Here is a 7,754-nt window from a genome sequence, read left to right as displayed (position 1 = left end):
ATTTTGAGCGTTTTGTATGCTAACTGTCTACTCCGATTGATGTCTATCTATTTATTTCTAATTATTTATTTATTTATTTATCTATTTCTATTTATTTATCTATTTATATATTTCTATTTTGTTTATCTATTTCTATTTATTTCTATTTTTTCATCTTTTTATATTCATTTATCTATTTCTAAACAAAAAAAATGTTTATTTGTTTGCTAACAAAAAATCCAGCACATTTCCAAAAGTATCCCATTTTTAGGGGGAAATGCGAAATGTCCTGAAATCAACTACATTTTACGTGTAATATCGAAGAATCCGTTCCGATTGTTCTTCAGTTAACAAAACACTTAAATACTATCTGACAATTATGATTGTTTTATGTTCGAACCATCCATTCCGATATATGTTAAGTTATTTATCTATTTTCGGGTTCTTGATGAATATCCCAATCTAATAAAAAAAAAAAAAAAAATGTGAAGTCAAAAATTCAAATTAATATCGAAGTATCAAGGAGGGAAATGTGTTGCTCAGAACACCAACTGAACTAAATTTACTGGGAAAAAAATTCTACTTATATCGGGATACTACAATTTAAATATTACCAAATAAAGGCATCAAATCTATTTTAGTGAGCAATTTCAAAGTGAATATTATGTTGTTGTTTTTTTAAATATTTCACATTTGATCATTTTCCATGCTTGCAAAATCGTTTTCTAAGGATAATTATATTTAAATTTATAATGTTTCCTTTGATGGTCCGAGTTATCTCCCTTTAATGTAAGTCCGATACAAAATCCACAATCTACAGTTGGATGGTGCTCGATGAATTAATTATGATTATTACCGTCAGAACAAATGTTGAAGTTACCGTACTTAACGAAGGGCATCCTTTTTTTCAATTTCTTTTTTTAATATTTGTTCAAATCGTAGGAAAAACAGGGACTTGGCGACCTATGAATGCCATCTTCTTGATTGTCTTTCTATTTTAGGATCCCTAATTGATATCCCGGGTACGTATGATACTATGTAGTAACGGAGGGCATTGATTTATTATTGTAGAACCCTTATATATATATCAGACACCTCTATCGTATAAGACCTCAACATTTGTATTTTTCTTAGGTTAGTCTTTCTTCCTATGCATTGAAACTTCACGGAATGGAAGGTAGATTTTACTCTTCTTTAGGATAGTAAAGCTTTTAAACGAATTAACATAACAATGGATAAGCTACAATGTCAAGGAACTAATGCTACGCCAAATGGAACATAACTTTAGATTCAAGATGTTAAGGCATGTTAAGTTAAGTCAAGTCAAGTCAATCTTATTTAAGTCGGTATATGGTAAACAAGGCAACACAAACCTATGAAAGGCTTTTACAACCGAATATGTTAGGTTGATATTATAACATAAAACATCGCTTCTGTTGGTCATCTGTAAGCAACTGTACGCTTTCCTGCCTGAAACAATGTTACAATATCGTAGTTTATTCGGCTGACTATTCCTCACATTTTCGGATTTCCAGTCGCAGTCAAACACGATTTTTGCTTATTTAATCAGTTCAATGTGCTGTCTGCAGTGCAAATTAATAGGTTATTTATTAACAGAAAGTTAATAAAATCATTTTCTTTTTCTTGAAACAAATTCAACATGAATTACTTCGCAGTTCATTAAATTTGTTTCAAGACCAACTCAATTCATCACCCCATGAAATCGACCAAAGCAAGATTCAATCCTTAAATAAAAAATAGTTTGTCAGAGGTAAATTATCGTCCTTTCCTCTGTTAATTTATGTATAATCGAACGATGAATAGGGTCACGCTTTTATTACAATATAAAAGAAAGAACATATAAATAAATAAAATAAATAACACGATTTTTTTTTTTAATTTATGTATTATGAAACCATTAATACGGTTATGGTCTAATTACAATATGAAAGAAAGAAAGAATAATTAAATAAAAAGATAACACAAAAAAATGAAAAGCCATCTTAATAGACGTAAAGGCTTAACAAATTAGAATATTTGCCTTCGTTTTTTGTTTAATGTTGTTTATTTGTCCTTGACAACAACAACAAACAAATAAATGAACTAATGCACATTTTTGCTTTTGCTATTAGTTGATATTTTTCTTTTACTTTCACAAGAACGTTTATTACATATGTTACCTGCGTGTTCCATCACGCCCGTACAACACAAGGACAGTGATCAAGCTGCCAACAGCGGCAGAACAAAGACACCCCGCCACAATCGCTGCTATGTATGCACTGTCTTTGCAATTTGGGATCCAGGGCGCAACATTTCCTGAGTCAAAAATGTTTATTTTTTTTATAATCGAAAATGGATATCTATATATGGTGACGGAAATGTGGCACTCAATAGGATAAACAGATGGTAGGACAGGATTTCGATACGATTTAACTGCCAATACAAGTAACAATGTATTGGAACTTTTGTATCCAGTATGTCTATCAACTTGGTAGATATTTAAAAAAAGAAATCCATACCTTGCCGAACTTTTTAAACGAAACAGAATAATACAAATGGAGAAAAAATGAAAAATCAAGATCAGTTTCTGGAATTTTAATTGACATGAGGCTAAACTAGGATTTGATCCCTGGAATCCCAAATTTTCAGACTATTGCTCTAACCAAATGAGCTACCTGACCAACGGTAGCATACTGACGCAGATCAACTACGGTTATATTAAAAACAAAAATTAAAAAGAGGAAAGGCAAGTAAAATTACAAACTTATTTATCGAAAATAAGGGATTGCAATATATACATAAATCATATGGCTATCATCATTACACTATCCTTAAACATGAGATAACGTTTTTAACAATTCACAATAATAATGTATTACTTCTAACATGCGGTGTTACTATCCCTATCAGTGATTATTGGAGCTTAGTGTCCTTGATTGTGATTGTGTAACTTGTCAGCTGGTTTTATCTACATGTGTGTCCTGTGAACACTCGTGTTTGTTTAACAATACGATCAAAGATATACAAAACCTATGCGTTTAGTATTTTGGATACAGTGACATTTCGTTATTTTTTATTTGTTTTTATATGCCACATATTTAAGTTTTGACCATGTTATTTTGTATATCAAATTCAGTATAATAATTCAATAATATTGTAAAGCAACACTCTTGTACATCAGTAATACTTGGCTGACTAGGATTCGAGAAATATATAAACACTGTTGATAGTTGTGTAGGACGTGTACATATATAAATATTTATCTATGATAGTGATATTTTAAAGTAATGTATACATTTATCTAATTTATAACAAAAAATCCATGAACGGTAGAAGCACTAAATTAAGCGATTTTAAATGTTAGTGCATTACCAAATATTAACAGAAAAGCAAAATTAAAAATCAGCGCACTAAAGATTCATGTAATTTAAAAATAGAAAAAAATAGTTGATATGCGCAATCATAATTTAGTGCGCTATTTTTTAGCGCACAAAGAGCTAAATTGATAAGATTTGTCTAAATATCCACGTTTACGGTACATATACAATTTTAACATACCGAAGCAGTAAGCCTCATCACACGCATCAGGTTGTAGAAGTTGTATATTCCGCAGTTCTTCACGCTTATATTATACTGTCTGATACAACAGTCCCCGCCAACCAGACCGCGTGCACAGGCCTGTCTCTGTACAACTCCCTCGGTTACCGTTGGTAGTTTACCTCCGGAAAAAAACGTAAACCAACCTTCAATGCTGCGAAAATAAGGGAGTGTCTATTTTGTATGGAAAGGAATATCTTTTGCATATATCTATATAACACTATCATATATTATAAAACAATGATGTTATTGACCCGTGCAATGTGAACGGAATGTCAAAGCAATATTTAATATATATTAAAACTAACATTGCATTTGGCCAGACTGCTGCTACAGAGCATTCATAAATGTGAAAAGTACCGGTATTTTGAAAACAGTTATTAGGAAATTTTCTTTGCAATTTAACCTTAGCCCCTTTAAGCCCCCCGCAATAAAAACAAATGTACCATTAATGAGATAATAAGTTAACAACATATTCGACATAGTAATTAGATATGAACGACGGCAGAAAAATTGGGCGAATATGGATTTTACTGGCGTAGGGCAAAAGTTTGATTGGGCAAACATTGTCAAGTATTCAGTTTACATATCATTCAACCATATTGAAAAGCCTTTTCCACATGAAGCAGGGTTAACACAGGATGTCGGCATATCCAATGGAAGCCCTTTATAGACGGCTTTGTACCATCCGTCGTCTATGAGTCGTTGAGTCCCGAAATTGAACACATGGCACCTCGGATGTCCATATCCCCGAGAAGTTTGTGAGAAAGACATGGATCTAAATTAAAGTTATAAACACATTTTATAATTCTGAATATCTTTTTGTTGGTTGTTCTATGTGTTAAAGAAAAATAAGGGTAAGATTCCTTTACATATCGTCCGATTGTTTACTTAAGTTAACAATTCTGTTCAAAGTGAAAAAATATTTATTATACCAAGATCACCATTTTGTTTTGGCATACAAATAAGCAGAAATACCTGCTTCGGCTGAAGGCACTGCAGCAATGTCCAGGAAGATTAAAAGGTTAACATATGCTGCCACTATTTTATATCAAGATTTGTGAGGGTCGTCAATTTTAAAACGTTGTGCGAAAGGTAATAGAAAGACTCTAGCTCTCATATACTTGTATATACTAATATGTTTTAGCAACGCTAGCATGTAATTTTCATTTGACTGTCTTTATCAGCCAGAAAGTAATATATTACCAAGGTAAGTTCTATGCAAATAGTCAAGCCACCATAATTATGTTCTAAACGATAAGCATATGCATTAAGCCCCTGACAAAAATAAAACATTTAAACATAACTCCTTGATACAGCAGAACACAAATTATCTACCACCGTATTGATATAATGATCGAGAGTATAGCAAACATTTTAAATTAGACAGGCCCCTGTCTGTTAATAATTTTAACATTCAGAACAAAATAACCTTTAGCAATTTTGACCACTTAAATTTCTAAAAACGGTGACAACCCACTTATTCGAACTCTCATTACTAAAATACCCCTATTCCTCGAACAGTTCGCTTGGTCCCGACCGTGACCGAATACAGTATGGCGGACTGCCAAAACGAGATGTGTTGTCCTTTAAAAATAAAAACCCTTTCTTAATACCGATGGCTATATATTTTAATTTTTCAGCTTTTTTATATGAAATTCTGTTTAACTTCTACTATCTACTGTCCGCGATAGATGCAGTGCTCGAACTGTCTGTCTTGGACGCCTGATTGAAAAATGACGATATCGGCCGAACCTCGGATTCGCCGAATACCATGTATTCCTCGAACCATTGCCCCACGAGTTCGAGTAAGAAGGATTTTACTGTATACAATTTCAAACTAAAGGGAAAAGCTAGTAAAACAAAGCCGCTAAAGTTTGTGTACAGTGTAGGTAGTTATTCAGGGTTGCTACATCTTGTTCTAGGTTCTCTTTCTATTGACTTAACATAAAATTTTAAACCGAGAACAATAGATGTATTCATAGAGGTTCCCCTGAAGCGTGATTGTTATCATAGTTATTTAACTCGAGATAGTTAATTTTCAAATTGTATAAAATCACGAGGTTTATGTGTTTAACTGAACATGAGAATTGACCATTACGAGATTGGGGAGTTTTTTCTCCCACAATTTTAAGCTTTCTCTTCGGAACAAATTATTGAACTTTTTATTTTATTCTCTTATGGTTTTTTTTCTTAACCGAATTAAACAACAGAATAGTTATATTACTCTTCCATAAGTTACTAAACTAAATCTATTCTTAAATGTCTTAATGATAATTGTGCTTGTAATTACTGCATAATTAAAGTCTAAAAAGCAATGCAAAATGTAACATATCTTCAAAAAAGCAGGACTACTCATATATGTAATAATGTAGATTTTATTTTCACACTGTAATTTTGTTATTATTGTGGGCATGCAGTTCAACTTTATTTTGATTCAATATCATATGAAACAATAATCAGGAATATAAATGCAAACTTTGCTAAAGAGATTCAAATATTTTTCATTTGTTTTACAATGTTACATTGTATCACTTTCAACTTTATGTTTATTTCTTATCACTATTGATATTCAGCTCGCAGGTAACATGTGCACTTTGTATGATTTGTATATGTGCGAACAGCGTGTTTAGCGTGACAGCTAGCACCAAATTACATGATTGACAATATCGAGTGGTACACATAAAACCCGGTAACTGTTGTCCCCGCAGAAACCTGTTAGATTTTATCTTGAGGATTCGAAAAGATGCAACAAACACTGTTATTGATTGTAACTATCACCGTCGGCTGTAACGGTAAGTAAATGTTTTGGTCATTTTGACATGATATGCGAGTGTGGTTTGTTAAACGATTAATAACTTTATTGATTGTTACGTCATTAGTTTGTGTGATAAAATTACGTCGTTTTTTCAAAACATTATGACGTTACTCTTACAAACAAATGACGTAACAATCAATACCTGCTCTCAAGAGCAGATAACTCTGCAATACAAAAAGACGGGAAAGTCACTATCAGAGAATATCTTGAGGACAGTTTCGTACATACTATACAATAACTTTGCTAGCGGACTACGTCGAAACGTCAAGCTCGAGTCTGTGTTATAATTGTTTGCATGAGTTATTATAACATTTGGATATGATACTCATATTTGTATTTGAAACTTTTTTACTGGAACTAGTGAATGTCTGATTAGAGGGTATTGCATGTTTATTTATTTAAATCGATGCAAATTAGATATGACTTGCTTTTAATGACAGTGCTTTATAAACATTTGTTGATAAACGCGAACCTGCTAAAGAGTCTATTTTATACTTCATGCTTAAAAGGTATTGTAAGTTATAATAAAGGATTTATTTATATTAAACATATTAATGTAACAGGAGTTGCCAGCCCGTAATTGTTCGGTGTTTTTTCCTGTTGTATCATTTTTGATTTCCAATTGTTCCTAATCATCTTTTTTTAACTCTGACAAACGAAGATCATTTTATGACACCTATGATGATATTATCAGAATAATTGATTTATATCAGTGATACAGGATAAAAGATACTTACACATTCCTTGAATTATTACATCTAAATATAACTACTGATTGATGCTATATTAGTATCTTATCTTATCCATCGTGTATACAGGAATTCAATAAAAGAATACTCCCGTCTCTAATTTCATATCTTAACCTTACTGTTTAATCATTGTAATATTAGTTATCCTACTGTTGAACCGATTTGCATGTATACGCATCTCCTCCTTTTAGGATATAATAGTTTTCCTTTCTTATATATAATTAACTACTCGTTTTCATGCATTATACTTATAATAATGTGTCATGTGGAGAGGCCTAGTAAAATGTAGGAACATGTGCCTACTTTCCTTTATATAATACATGTGTAAGAGTAAATGAACACAATGGGCCTAAACCAATCTGCAAACAGACCTTACTTCCCCCCCCCCCCCCCCCCCCCATAATCACCCTGGAGGTCGATACACTGGAAGACAATTATGATAAAAACTTGGTGATTGGTTAACAGCCACTCCTCAGCTGCTTTCTGGAGGTCATCTCCAGGCTGAACAGAGCGTGCAGACAATTCTTATTTTCTCAGTTCGATACGTTTTGGAATAGAAAGTAGTTCTAGGAGCAAATTATGATGAGTATGGCCGATGAGGGAACACTTTG

This window comes from Mizuhopecten yessoensis, unplaced genomic scaffold (genome assembly GCF_002113885.1).
Source record: "Mizuhopecten yessoensis strain PY_sf001 unplaced genomic scaffold, ASM211388v2 scaffold2681, whole genome shotgun sequence".
Lineage (NCBI taxonomy): Eukaryota > Metazoa > Mollusca > Bivalvia > Pectinida > Pectinidae > Mizuhopecten > Mizuhopecten yessoensis.
Note: the sequence above shows the minus strand (reverse complement) of the source record.